General features: G+C 34.4%; 2 non-coding genes across 2 annotated transcripts; one reads left to right on the forward strand and one right to left on the reverse strand.

Moving 5' to 3' along the window:
• The first annotated feature begins 2,673 nt into the window (after positions 1–2,673).
• On the forward strand, positions 2,674–2,780 carry LOC121225982 (small nucleolar RNA R71). Its single transcript, XR_005923882.1, has one exon. It is a non-coding gene; the product is annotated as a small nucleolar RNA R71 (small nucleolar RNA).
• A 10,012-nt stretch (positions 2,781–12,792) lies between these two features.
• Positions 12,793–12,899, reverse strand: LOC121225844 (small nucleolar RNA R71). Its single transcript, XR_005923748.1, has one exon. It is a non-coding gene; the product is annotated as a small nucleolar RNA R71 (small nucleolar RNA).
• Between the last annotated feature and the right edge of the window lie 1,238 nt (positions 12,900–14,137).

Consider the following 14,137-nt stretch of genomic DNA (forward strand, 5'->3'; position numbering starts at 1 on the left):
TGATTGAAGAGCTTAGTGAACTGACGGAAGTTAAAAAAATTAAGAATGGATCAATGAGAAGTTTTGAATCATTAAATTTATCAGACTGTTCTTTTAAACCTCCTCGACCATCCATAGAAAATCCTCCTACATTGGAATTAAAGTCTTTGCCAATACATCTAAAGTATGCTTACTTGGGAGGTAATAGCTCATTGCCAGTAGTGATCTCTACGACATTGACATTAGATTAATAGGCTCAATTGTTGAGAGTTTTAAAGAAATCTAAGAAGGCATTGGGGTGGACGATTGCAAATATCCAACGAATTAGTCCAGCAATCTTCATGCACAAGATAATACTGGAGGATTGCCATAGAAAATCTATCGAACAGCAGAGAAGACTGAATCCCATTATGAAGGAAGTTATCAAAAAGGAGATTATCAAATGGCTGGATGCTGGATTTATATACCCAATTTCTGATATTTCTTAGTTTAGCCTTGTTCAATGTGTACCTAAAAAAAGGGTGTCACCGTGGTAATCAATGATAACAATAAACTCATTTCTACTCGTACTGTCATGAGAAGGAGGATTTGTATGGACTATTAGAAACTCAACAAAGCAACAAGGCAGAACCATTTTTCTCTACCATTTATTGATCAAATGTTAAATAGATTAGCGAGGAAAGCCTTCTATTATTTTCTAGATGGTCATTTGGGGTACAGCTAGATTGCCATAACTCCAACTGATCAAGAGAAGACTACATTCACATGTCCTAATGGAACTTTTACATTCTGACGAATGTCGTTTAGATTATGCAATGTCGCTGCAACATTTCAGCATTGCATGATGGCAATATCTTTGGACATGGTGGAGAAATTTTAGAAGTTCTTATGGATGACTTCTCAGTGTTTGGTGGTAATTTTGAAGGCTATTTAAAAAATCTGGAGTTAGTTCTTTGTCGGTGTGAAGAAACCAACCTTGTTCTTAATTGGGAAACATGCCACTTCATGGTCTGTGAAGGCATTGTTCTGGGACATAAAATTTCGCTGCAAGGGATTATCGTCGACAAAACAAAAATTGAGGTTTTTGAGAAATTACCACCACCCTCCACAGTTAAAGGTATTCACAGTTTTCTTGGTCATTCAGGATTTTATCGATGATTTATCAAAGATGTTTCGAAACTATCCAAACCCTTGTGTAAATTGTTAGAACATAATATATCTTTAAATTTTGATGAGTCGTGCTTACAAGCATTTGATGAATTGAAAAAGCAAATAGTACAGCACCAATAATCATAGCACCAGATTGGACTTTACCTTTCGAACTTATGGGTGATGCTAGTGATTTTGCCGTAAAGGCAGTACTTGGGCAAAGAAAGGACAAGGTATTTCATGCTAACTACTATGCAAGCTGTACGTTGATAGATTTACAACTAAATTATACCACTATTGAGAAGGAGCTGTTAGTTGTGGTATTTGGCCTTGACAAATTCAGAGCTTATTTAGTGGGAATCAAAGTTACGGTTTTATACAGACCACTCTACTATTAAGTACTTGGTGACCAAGAAAGGTGCCATGCCCACATACTTGGGCATTTATTACAATGCTTCCACCAATAGTATTTTGATATGTAATTGCTTCAGGACATCCAAGAAATTCTTGAATAGAAAATCTTGCTTAGATTTTTTGAAACTCTAAAGAAAAGGTGGTGGTGGTCTTCCTTCCATTTGTTGAGGTTGTTTTGTCGTGGCATTTTTATTGGCAATATAAGATGAATCTGCTTCAATATTTTTTTTGTTGCTCTTTTCTTTTGTAGCCTGTTCCACTACTGGTTTTGAATTCTTATTATTTATGAAATTTGAACTACCTTATTCAATAGTGGTGTCATTAACAACTCCTGGTAGTTGCATACCACATCTGAGTGTAATGGCTTTGCACTATTCCTTCCCTTGAGATCATGAATTTTTTGTATCACTTGGCAGTGCTCTTCGCGGTCTTGAGCTTAATGCATTAGCAATTTTCCCCACTTGATTTCCTAAAGCTCTCAAAGATGCAACATAACATTGAAAGATAGCACCATTCTTGGCCATGTATTCCTTCAATAGAGCTTCATAGATGAAGAACACGAAGCTAAATTTTGCTGAACATTTTGCCGTGGCATGGGCTGATTGTATCCAAGTGGTGCACTCGCAACATTCTATCGAATAGCATTCTTGGAATTTCCCACCCCTTAATTACTCCAATTGAAAATTGGGATGTTGCTGCCACCCTGGATTATACATGTTGGAATATGTGTTGTTGGTGTGATTAAAATTTCGCATATAATAAACTGAGGTTGGGTTTGATGGGCATTCATTAAAAACATGATCTTCTCCATAATAAACACATGCTAACTGAGCTGCTTTCATTTCCTACATTACAACAGGTCTTTTTAGTGTTTTAATCATATTTATTAAAGATGATACCTGAACTTTTAGGGAAGTAATCGCATCAAGTTCCATTACTCCAGCAACTCTTCTGCTAGTCCCTACTCTTATAGTGTGGTATTGATAATTGTTGTTTGCTATCCTCTCTATAATTTCATATGCCTCATTATATGATTTATCGAGCAAAGTCTCATTGGTGAATACTTCAACTGCCATCCTTGTATGCAGATTTAATCCATTGTAAAACATTTCAATTAGCATCCAATGTTGAAAACCATGCATTGGGAATTTTCTAATTAACTCATTGAATAGCTCCCATGCTTCATATAATGTTTCATCCTCAGATTACCGAAAGGACGTAATAGAATTCCTCAATTTGGCATTCATGTTTGGAGGATTATATCTTAGCAAAAACCTTTGATAAAGTTCATTCTAAGATGCCATCGTACCTGACGAAAATGCATTTAACCATGCTCTGGTACAATCTCACAATGAATAAGGGAATAAATTCAATCTTAGGGCATCTTTAGGAACACCCTGCTACCTGAATGAATCACAGACTTTCAAAAAGAGTCTTAAATGCAATCGTGAATCTTCAATAAGCAATCCACTAAATGATAACTCTTGGAAAGATTTATATTTCAAGCCTTTAAACTAAAGTATTTGCTTGTAATTAAGAAAATATGTTTGCATTTTAATTTCTGGAAAAAGGTTTGGTTGTCTTTGGTAGCAGGTGCAGGTAGGATGAAAGAGGCAAGAAGAAGGAAAAGAGAAGGAATGAGGTGAAACATTTCCATGGTAAATGGTGGGATAGATTACCAACAGAAATGTCATGGAAATTCTAGGAAGATGATACAGCACTCAATCCACGCCACTCTCTGCCAACTGTACGTGTACCAGATAAATCACCCTAAAATAGAGGAGAAAAATATGTGTGCTGAGAAGGACATATCTACCCTATAAAAGGAGGAGAGAGAAGAGAAGGAGGACACAAGGATTGTGAGGAGAAAAGAAAAGAAAGAGAATGGCTTTTCTCTCTGCAACAGAATCTTGTGGAGAAATGGCATGGAAATTTTAAAAGAGAAGAAGAGGGTAACAACTAAAAAGAGATCACAAACGCGAAGAAGGGGAAGAGAAATATGCCTTGGGTTTTGCGTAAAATCTTGAGAAGAAGCTGGAGTGTAGCGATAACTTCCTGTAGTTATGCCTTTGTTCTATTTTTCTTGGTTTTAATTTATGTGATTCGTAAAACTTGAAGAATGTTGATGAATGATTTAATTTTGGATTTCATTGCCCAACCCATGAGCTAATTATCTTTGGGTTGGAATTATTTGGGTTAATATTGAATTATCTGTAATGCCTATGATATGTTTTTGATTAAAATTATTGTTTCATTCGATTTATGTTTATTTTGAATGCATGTATGCAAGCTTTAGATGTAGTTGACTATATGTTATGTGCTTAGATGGATTTGAATATGAAAGGATTAAATATATCAGATTATTAATCAATTGATACAGGTGAGTATTTGAAAGAATAATTACATCACTCTAGACATAGAAGTAATGATCTGTACAGGTGAAGAACGTTAGTGTGGTTATCATTTGTGAGTCTTGTAGATATATACAGACTCGGGATAATAAATAAGTTTGACTTTTGAAAGAAGTAGACTGCATTGGTAATTCTCTGGGCAGTAGTTAGTTAAATTTTATCCATGGCATTATTATGTTATGAAAATATTCCCTGAGTAATTCCAACCTTTATCATTCAACAACAAAAATAATCTCTACTTATTCTTTGTGAATTGCCACGACATTTAGATTGGTTTGTCATTTTTTAGTGATAATTGATATTATTAGTTCATTCATTAATTCCCTTCATCAATTTATACTTTGTTTCTTTTGCACAGTTTAATTAGTTAAATCTACAGTAATACTTTACCAATTATAATCAATTTTCGATCCTTGTGGAGACGATACTTGTTCATCATTATATTACTTGGTATATTGCAGTAATACTATACCAATTATAATCAATTTTTCTTTTTCAGGTGTGTGCTAGTGCATGCATAGAAATATCCTTGAGAATACAGAGTACTATTTTGATCTAGAGATTGAGAGACCCTTAAGGCAAAGGAGAAAAGAATTGCGAAGAGATAGAAAGAATTAAAAGCTATCAGGTTAGATAAGGGACATGAAATTAGGAAAGAAGGGATGTTGATATTCCTCAAATTGTAGATGAAAGAGACAGACCCATCAAAGAACATGTAGTGTCAATATTAGATGATTAGAATCCTAGAATTGTTAGGCCACACATTCAGGCTCAAAAATTTGAATTAAAGCCAATGATGTTTCAAATGTTGCAAACTGTAGGGCAGTTTAGTGGATTGCCTATGGATGATCCACGACTCTACTTATGACTTTTTCTGGAAGCCTGCGATTCATTCAGGCAGCAAGGTGCTTCTAAAGATGCCTTGGGACTAAAGTTATTCCCTCACTCATTGCGAGATCCTGTTAAGGCATGGTTAAATGCATTGCCGTAAGGTACAGTGGCATCATGGAATGAACAGTGTCAGAGGTTTCTTCTAAGATATAATCCTTCTAACATGAATCCCAAGTTATGGAACGACATTACATCATTTAGACAATCAAAGGATGAAACATTATACGAAGCATAGGAGCGATTCAAGGAGTTATTGAGAAAATTTCTGATGCATGGTTTTCAGCATTGGACACAAATGGAAATGTTTTACAATGGATTGAATGCTCATACGTGAATGGTTGTCAACGCATCTGCCAATTGGACTTTACTCGATAAATCATACAACGAGGCTTATGAAATTCTGGAAAGGATATCAAATAACGATTATCAATACCTTAGTACTAGAGTTGAAACTGACAGAAGAGTTGCAGGAGCAATAGAGATTAATGCAATTACATCTCTAACAGCTTAGGTATCATCTTTAACAAATATGATTAAAACACTGAGAAGACCAGCTGCGGTGCAGGAAATGATTGCAACAAAGTTAGCATGAGTTTACTAAGGAGAAGATCATGTTTTTGATGAATGCCCATCGATCCCAACCTCATTTTATTACATGGGGAATTTTAATCACAACAACAACATCCCATACTATAACTCATACAATCCAGGGTGTAAACAATATCGTAATTTCAGTTTGAGTAATCAAGGGGTGGGAAATGCCAGTAATGCCATTCAAGTGAAATGCTCAGAGAATCACCACTATAACCTACCTCTTTCGATAGATATATCTTAAGCTAAAAATCTGAGTTACTGTATGTCTACAGAACTAGGGATTAATAACTACAATAAATGTTCTTCTCTGTACAAATCGCAACATCTATGTCTAGAGTGCTATGAATATTCTTTGAGTATTTGCTTGCATCAAAAGATTCAAGATCCAGTATATTTAACCTTTTTCAGAATTAAAAATACATCTAAGAACACAACACACAATCAACTATGTGTAGAGCTTGCATGCATGTATTTAAAATAACCATAAATCGAATGAAACAGTGACATATACAATCTCAAATCATGAATATTAAAGATTATAAAGCATTCACCGACCCTTGGTTACTGGCCTACAACCACTCGAAGTTGCTCCATGAATGGATGCTTGAGCATTACTTTCAACTTCATCGGAATCGGCTCGGTTGGATGACATATTATCTATATGAAAACAAAGTTCAAATTGAGCCAGGAATTCTCACACTATCATAGGTTATATAATGGCATGTATTACTAGACTTCATACATGCTACGTTCATCCTAGAACTAACTAAACCATAACTCTAATCCCACTAAATGTAACACCCCTAACCTGTACCCGTCACTGAAATAGGGTTACAGAGTATTATCGTTCAATCAAAAGCATTAAAGCTTTATAACATTCAATAATTTAAATCATAACATAAACCATTCAATAACATGCATATTGTCCCTAAATCGAGCTCTCAAGGCCCTAAAAATAACTTAGAAGTAATTTGAGACAAATTTGAAACAATTTGGAAAGTCTAGGAAAAAGTCACAAAAATTTGAAAACAGGGGTCACACGGTTGAGAAACACGCCCATGTCTCAAGCCCTGTAACCTTCGAAATAGGGACATGAATCACGAAATCTCTAATAGTGTGTCATTTGTATGCTATGAATTCTTAAGGTTTAACTGGGACTCGATATCTGTCAATTCATCATAGCATTAATAAGGTTATAGTTCAATCCATTACATTATAAATAGCATAACAATATTCAATTTGAATAACATAAACACGAATAACGTTTATACGAACTTACCTTGACTGTTAGAGCGTAAAAATAAAGTCGAGCTAATCTAAGGCTTTTGCTTAGGAATGCCAAGCTTAGGAATGACGTGTACACCATTACAGAACATTTCCATTTGTATCCAATGCTGGAGAAATCAGTGAATGGGAAATGCTAGCAATGTGAATCGATACCTGGATACAGTCATCCAATGCTGCGGTAAAATCTGCAACAAAGTTCGTCATCTGCAACATCAATTATGGAAGCTCTATTAACGAAGTATACAACTAAAAATGATACGATTATTTAGAGCTAGGCATCTTCCTTAAGAGCTCTAGAGAATCAAGTGGGACAAACTGCCACTGCATTAAGTTCCAGACAACAAGGAACATTGCCTAGTGACACAAAAAGTTATTGATCTCAATGAAAGGAACAATGTAAGGCCATAACACTATGGAGTGGCACACAGTTGCCAGGGTTATTAATGATGCCTTTATTTAGGAGGAAAGGTCAGGAGTTCCTCAAAGCACAACTTTCCAATCAGTAGTGGAATGACTAGAAAAGATTGGAGTAAACAAAAGCATACAACACTTGAAAATGGTCAGTAGAAAAATATTATAGTAGAATCAAATCATGTTGCCAACAAAAATGCCACAGCAAACAATATCAGCAACCTGAAGGACGACCACCTCCACCATTTCCTTAGCTAATTCATGTGCATAAAAGCATACTGACTATGAGGGTGAATGATCAGCAGGTTACATTTAACATATTTGATGCCCTGAAATGTGTTGATGGGAGTGAAGATTTCTAGACCATTGATTGGCTATAAATGGTAGTGGAAGAAAAGTTTGCAAGATGTTTGCCTTAGCAAAATATTCTATCTCCAACAGTCCATTTGAGCAGCAAATGCTCAACTCACTATGCCAGTTGCAGAAGCAACTCAATCTCTTTAAGACTTAGCAACTCCAAATTGCTGCAGAATTGGAAAAAAGCGTAAAAAATAACTTTTCTATCTTTCTTTTATTTGATTTCTTTATTTTAATTTTGTTCTTATTAATTTTACCTTTAATTACTTACCGTTATTTTCATTTCTAATTTATCGCCTTATTAATAAGATCATGTAGTTTGATAAAGAAGGGGAGGATCTGAATCCAATGAAAATGAGCTGTTATCGAATAAAAAGAAAGGGACGAGGATGGAGTTGAAGCTGATGAGCCTGGACTTACCACATACACTACCATCGAGGAGAAGGAACAAAAAGGATTAGAGGGAGATGTGGAGAAGATGGAATCATTGAACATTGAATCTAATCAGGAAAGAGAATAAATTAACCATATTCCTGCACCAACCGAACCTGCTATTGCACCTAAATCAATTGCACCCATACTGAAGCAACATCGTGAGATTAATCAACTAATTGATGATTTCATGAAATCAGATGATAATGATAAAGAAGAGGTGCCAATCAATATGCTGAAAAGGAAGCATCATTACAAGCCTACTACTCGAAAAACAACTCTCCTGATTTAAAGTAACACAAAATTTTTCCCAAGCTTTCGTCTTTATTTTCATTTGCATAATTTTCATTATATACCATGTGTTTTTCATGCATTCATAATTGTTGTCATTGCATTGTATATATATATGTTTGTTTTTTCATTTTGGAATTTTAAATTGTTCATGCATTGAGGACAATGCATCCCTTAGGTTTGGGGGTGTCTTGGGCATATAGACTACATTGTCAATTGTTCATACAATCCTTTTTCCATAACATTCAATTGCCATTCCACTGGCTGATTATGCAAGTATATGGATATCAATGATGTTCAATGAGGATAATAACTCTTCTTTGTAAACGTAGAAAATATTATGATAGTTGTTTAGGCATTTTAGCATAGGACAGATGTTGAAAATCAATTTCTAAAAGTAGAATAATTGAAATATAAATGTAATTAAGATATAGTAGCATTCTTTGAATAAATTTAGGACTTCTTAACTTAAATTCAATATAGTAATAGTGTATAATTTATGCAATGGTAAAATAATATGAATACTCTAATGTTTGAACCTATTGAGTAGGTCAGTAATATTCTCTTTGCTCCATTATATTGTTGACTATAAAAATGAGTTCAGATATGAGTGTTTGTCTAAAAAAATATTACATAGTTTAGGGATACTCCACTGAATTTTGAGGCTAAATTGCTAAGAATGTAGTTGTTTGCTCCATCCATCACTTTAGTTAAAAGCTTTTGTTTCATCAGTGATTTATATTCAAATTGTGACATGATATAATACATGGCAGTCTAGTGTATGCTTCATTAAGGTTGTCAAGTATAAAATCATGTGACAATATGAATTCCTTAGAAAAATTTTGTGCTTAAAATTGAATAAGTGTCTAAAAAAAACCGAGTTTAGTAGAGAGATAACTTAAGTATATTTAGAGAAATCTGCTATAGTTTTAATTGTTGAAATATTTAGAAAATTTTACCTTTAGGAGCCATTATCTGCACTGTATTTGCTAACCAGGGTTACAACAACTATAATCAATTTTTCTTTGTTTTAGTATGCTTACTATGATTATTATGATTTGACAGTATAATTGGTGACTGATTGTTTTGTCAATTCCATGCATTCATGCATATTCAAACATCATTTGTTTGAGAACAAGCAATAATTCAGGTTTGGGGGTGTGATAACTCTTGAAAAGTGTTATACTTAAGGCCTCTGAATGGAATTAATTGATTGTAATTAAGTGAATAAATTTGTATTTTTAGGATATTTTTAGAACATTGCATAACAAAGCTTGAATTGCGATATAATAGGCATTATTCGTTACTTTTATCACTTGGGAAGGAAAGGTGTGGTTTTGTGTGAACACAAGTGTAGGAAGAGAAAGAAGAGAAAGAGGGAAAATAAAGGAAGTGAAATATTGTTGTGGAAAATGGTGAGATTGATTGTCAACAGAATTGTCATGGCAATTCTGGAAACATGACTCAACACTTTATCCATGTCATTCTCAGCCAGCTATGCATGTACCAAAAAAACCAACCTAGAAAGAGGAATGAAAAATATGTGTTGAGGTGGGACGGATCTACCCAATAAAAAAGGAGAGAGAAGAAGAAAAGGATTGGAAAAAATCAACGTGAGAAAGAGATAGGTGACAACAATTCTCTCTCTGCGAAGAGAAGAACTCCATTGGAGAATTCCAGAGAAAGAATGAGTAGCAGTTACAGAGAGTAGAATAAAGATATGAAGAAGGGTAAAAGACATCTATCCTGGATTCGCACACAATCAGAAGATAAAAGAGAAGTTGGATTGTGGCAGGAAATCCTGCATTTTCTGCCTTTATTTTCCTGATTTCTGTGACTCAAAGTTATTTTGAGAATGTTGATTAATGATTTTATTTTGGTGTTAACTTTTCCACCCATGACCTAAATCTTTTCTAGGTTGGAGTTATTTGGGTGAATATTTTATTATCTTTGATGTTCATGATTTGAGATTGTCTATGTCATTATTTCCTTCGATTTATGGTTATTTTAAATATATGCATGCAAGCTCTAGACATAGTTGATTGTGGGTTGTGTTCTTAGATGTATTTTTAATTCTAAATAGGTTAAATATATAGGATCTTGAATCATTTGATACAAGAGAATACTCAATAGAATATTCGTAGCACTTTAGACATAAATGTTGCGAGTTGTACAGAGAGGAACGTTCATTGTAGCTATTAATCCGAAGTTCTGTAGACATACAATAACTCAAATTTTTAGCTTAAGATATAACTATCGAAAAAGGCAGGTTATAGTGGTGATTCTCTGAGTAGTTGATTAGACAATATTTTTCCATGGCATTACTTTTATATGAGCATTTCACCTAAATAATTCCAACCCTCTTCATTCAGCAACAGAAATACTCTTTCTTTTCTCTATAATTTGCCACTACATTTTATTTGCCATATCAATTTTTTTTGGCATTTAATCACATTAATTCATTATACAAACATCCTATTCAATTTGAGAGTATTTCTTGTTATTTAGTATAATCAATAGGATGAGAATAACTTACTCAATTTCTTACAAATTTTCGATCCCTATGGAGATGATACTTACTTATCACTTTATTACTTGAATGACTTGTACACTTTCATAATTGCATTAGTTATTTAACAAGCAACAAAAGTATGGCATGAAACTTTGAATATACTTGGTGTGAATGGGTGATTTAATCTTAATAAATTGCGGTGCCTATTGTGGCATATTGGTCAGGCACTTAGGATGGATGATTCAAGTTGTGTTTTGGCATGTTTTTGGTATATTTGAACAGGTTGAGGAATGGTATGTTGCATGGTCGTAGTATATTCTAGTGTTTGGATTTGTAACTTGCCTTGTAGGGTATTTTCTTGGCATACACAATCTAACACATAGTTGTGTGCCACACACGGGCATGTGGCACAGTCGTGTGGTCTGTATGATTTGGGTGGTGATTGGTATGCACGGCCTTAGTGAGTTACACAAACTGAATACACAACTATGTGACTCAAGCTTACATGGTCTCAGCCAGTTACACGGTCCAGGACATGATCATGTGACTCTTTGTTAGAAATTTTGCATTTAGGTCCACACGACTTTATCCTGTTACACCACTTGGTGACACGGTCTTGTGGCCCTGTAATACACAGCTTCAATTTGTTACATGATTTAGGTACACGGGTAACCGCCTACAGATGTACTAACATCCAAAGTTTGAATTCTATAGTAAAGGGTGTATAAACGAGACGGTATCCTCAAGTATACGGGTCTAGTTCTAATATAGTTACAACGAAGTAGGTGAGTGATCCGAGGATTGTACCCAAAGGAGGTGAGTCCTAGATTAATTTTAGCCTAAACATTGACGGACCTATTTAGTACTTTAGTTTAGTTATAGTACGAAGGTAAAATAAAATGAGTTTTTAGGGGTTTTATAATAATAAAAACAAAATAACACAAGGAATAAAAATTCAAGGGATTGAAGAATAGAAATAATCAAATCTGATTATAAGTGATTAGCTCACTTTGGTAATCCCCATCAACTATCTCTTTGGGTTCCTTGTCAATTAACTAGTCGTTATCCTAGCAAGATCTTCTGATCTTCTACTCAAATAATGAGTTAGCAAGGACTATTTATTCTCTGACCTCATAGTCTAGACCAGTTTGGGGTGAAGGTGTTCATGGATAGGCCATACCAATTTTAGGTTAATTCCTACATTGATGACTTCCGGGGTTGTAAGGCCCAGGTTTGTTTTACGTTCCTCCTTTTTGAAACAGTTGTTCCATTGAGTATCCCTAAACAGTTAACATATCATACCTCCACTCACTAATCCCCGATAGAGGGATTATTTCTTCATGGTGTGATAACTCTTGAAAAGAGTTATAATTCGTGCCTTTAGAATGGGTCAATTGTCTGGACTTAAGTGAACTTAATTGCATTTTAGGATATTATTTTAGCATTTTTAGGACATTGAATAAAAATCTTGGATGATGCTTAAATATTATTATTTATTACTTTTAATTTCATGTGGAAGGGTTGTGTTTGGTGGTTTGGAAGTTACAGGTTAAGTAAAAAGAAATAAATAAGTGAAGGTTTGTCAGGGAAAAATGTTGGACATTTTGTCAGCACGAATGTCGTGCCAATTCCAGGAAGACCGAGTCAACACTCAACACATACCAATTTCACCCTAACTGCACTCGCACCAAAAAAATTTGCTTAAGAAATAGAAGATAATCCTGGAATGCTGGTTTTTATCCTAGAAAAAAGAATTTAGAAAAAGGAGAAGGTAGTGTTGGGTTGTTGAAAAATCGGTAATGTTTCAGAGGTTGCAAATAGTAGGACAATTTAGTGGATTACCTACTAAAGATCCAAGACTACATTTAAGACTTTTCTAAGGTCAGTGACTCATTTAGGCAACAGGGTGTGCCTGAAGATGCCCTACGACTTAAACTATTTCCATATTCTTTGAGATATCGTGCTAGAGCATGGCTGAATACTTTGTTGTCAAGAACAGTGGCATCATGGAATGATCTTTTCTAGAGATTTTTGTTACGGTATAATCCACCAAATATGAATGTCAAGCTTAGAAATGACATCACATCTTCTTGGCAATCAGAGGATGAAACACTATATGAAGCTTGGGAACAATTTAAAGAGTTAATTCAAAAATGTCCAATGCATGGATTTAAACATTGGACTCAAATGGAGATATTCTATAATGGGTTGGATGCGCATACGAGGATGGTAGTTGATACTTTCGCCAATGGTAGTTTGCTGGATAAATCTTATAATGAAACATATGAGATTTTGGAAAAAAAAATTTCCAACTGTAACACCCTATACCGAGCCAGGTCGCCAAGCCCGAATACGGGATGTCACACCACTGCCTCATGTCACATGCATCAAGTAGAAAGCTTACTGTTAATTAACTATCCATCATTTTATTTTTTATAAAGGTTTTAAGTCAATCATTCAAGATAGTTACCATTGCTACATTGTAAATTTAAAATAATTACTCTTATAAACAATTTTAAATGTGCATAAGATCCATTTAGCAAAATTCCCAAAACATGGCCATAGGTATTGACACTAACACTAAGGTATCGATATTTTCTCTAAGCGATATCGATACCACCTGGAAAAAAAATACCAAACTTGCATTCTGTTTCTCGATTAAAATCCCAAAGTCTTGAAAATTATCGGTACCTGTCATGAAGTATCGAGAAATTTACCCCGAGTATCGATACTTGAGCAAAGGTATCGGTACCAAATCTCTATTCTGACTTCCTACATGTTTCAAAACACATAGGTATCATTTTTAAAACACAAATATCGATACCTCTGCTTTAGACCTGAAAAATACAATGTTTTTAAGCATATAAACCATTCCAACTCCTACCAGTTCAACATGTTATCATATCGACATTAGTTAAACACCGAAATGACCGTAATAATAGTTTCAAACATCAAAAGCAAATTTGAGCAATAGTCAACATATTACGAAACAAATCCCAAGATCCTAAGAAATATTAAATCAGGGAGACAACTCAAAATATCATATCCAATATTAGCACAAAAACTACCACATTACCTTATTCCCAGAACATAACCAAATAGTAAACACCTATGAATAAATAATATAGAATTCCTTAGATCACCCCTCGAAAAGCCACACCGCTCACATCGGCACACAACTAATCTACAAAGTTTAAGAAGGTAGTGGGTGAGCTTAACAAGCTCAATGAATGTAACAGCCCAGTTTTAGCTAAACCAAAGCAGTGGTTTTGGAACCACAAATACGAGGTTGTAAAATTATTTTAATGTTATTTTTGGTATTTACATCATGTTATTTGATATGTGTTATTTCGTGATTTAATTTTACCAATTGGTTAGTTAATTTGATAAAAGTACTAAATCGCGTAAA

The sequence above is a fragment of the Gossypium hirsutum genome, chromosome D13 (genome assembly GCF_007990345.1).
Source record: "Gossypium hirsutum isolate 1008001.06 chromosome D13, Gossypium_hirsutum_v2.1, whole genome shotgun sequence".
NCBI classification, from domain to species: Eukaryota; Viridiplantae; Streptophyta; class Magnoliopsida; order Malvales; family Malvaceae; genus Gossypium; species Gossypium hirsutum.